The sequence below is a fragment of the Myotis myotis genome, unplaced genomic scaffold (genome assembly GCF_014108235.1).
Source record: "Myotis myotis isolate mMyoMyo1 unplaced genomic scaffold, mMyoMyo1.p scaffold_m19_p_3, whole genome shotgun sequence".
In the NCBI taxonomy this organism is placed as follows: domain Eukaryota; kingdom Metazoa; phylum Chordata; class Mammalia; order Chiroptera; family Vespertilionidae; genus Myotis; species Myotis myotis.
Window position 1 is genome coordinate 183,374,942 of NW_023416335.1, and position 1,383 is coordinate 183,376,324.

Below are 1,383 nucleotides of genomic sequence, written 5' to 3' on the forward strand. Positions count from 1 at the left end.
TCAAGTCAACAAATAGGTACTGAATGCTACTTTGTAGTGCAGGTACCAGAGATACTGTAGGAATTAACACTGACCCTGTCCTCAAAGAGCCCAGTCTAGTTTATAGGCTAGTCAAGACAATCAAACATTATGATACACTGATAAATATTATAATCAAGAAGGCAAAAGACATTATGAGAGCCCCGCAAAGGCATTTAGATGGAGGTCAGAGAGTATATGAATCACACCCTGGGTTAGAAGAAAATTGCTTTGAGAATAAAGGGCACATGAGCCAGATGTTTAAGAGTGAGAGGTTTTAGCTAGGGTGAAGAGAAGTCCAAGCCCAGAGAACATAACCAGCAATTTTTCTTAGAAAACTGTATCAAAACAACAAGCTAGGCAGGGCCTTGGATGGTTCCCAGATCTGTCTCTTGCTTCAACAGTGTTTGGGTGGAACAGACCCAGAGACACCCTTTCTTCCGGCCTCTGACCACCCTCCAACTTCATTTCCTGTCACCACTTTCAGAACCACCTCATCCATCCTCAGTCTCAGAGTCCAGCCAACACCGTTTTTTTTGGTTTTGGGGTGTTTTTTTCTTTTTTTAGCTTGACTTCTTATTGCCAAACAACCATGAGCTCCCAAATTCATCAGAATTATTCCACCGAGGTGGAGGTTGCTGTCTACCACCTGGTCAGCCTGCATCTGTGGGCCTCCTACACCTACCTGTCTCCGGGCTTCTATTTGGACCTTGATGATGTGGCTCTGGAGGGTGTGCGCCACTTCTGGGAGTTGGTGGAGGAGAAGGGTGAGGGGATGCAGTGTCTCTTAAAGGTGCAAAACCAGCACGTGGCCATGTTCTCTTCCAGGACATGCTGAAGCCTTCTCGAGATGCGTGGGGTAAAACTCAGGATGCCATGGAAGCCGCCCTGGCCTTGGAGAGGAACCTGAACCAGGCCCTTTTGGAGCAGCAGGCCGTAGGTCCTACCCACTCAGGCCCTCATCTCTGTGACTTCCTGGAGAACCACTTCCTGGGAGAGGAGGTGAAACTCACCAAGAAGATTAGCGGCCCCCTGACTCACCTCCGTAGGCTGGCCGACCCCCAGAATGGGCTGAGCAAATATCTCTTTGACAGGCTCACCCTCAAGCATGACTAGGAGCCTTTGAGGGGCCCCTCTGCATTTCCCTGGTGCCTGGCTTTTACCTGACTCTCTCCCTGAAACCACGAGGCATCCTTTTAACCACCCTGGAGCCCTCTCCCATGCTTTGGACCAAATAGAAACAATAAAGTGTTTTGCAGGGGAGGAAAAAAAAAACAGCAAGGTAAAGGTAGGTTGGTGTGATTGAACAACAGTGTGCATGTGGAGCTGTTGTGAGTATGTAGCTGCAAAGACCTGCCAAAGCCT

At 48.7% G+C, this 1,383-nt stretch overlaps 1 pseudogene; it reads left to right on the forward strand.

Annotated features, from left to right (window-relative positions):
• Nucleotides 1–610: 610 nt before the first annotated feature.
• LOC118651894 lies at nt 611–1,134 on the forward strand (annotated as a pseudogene).
• Nucleotides 1,135–1,383: the final 249 nt, after the last annotated feature.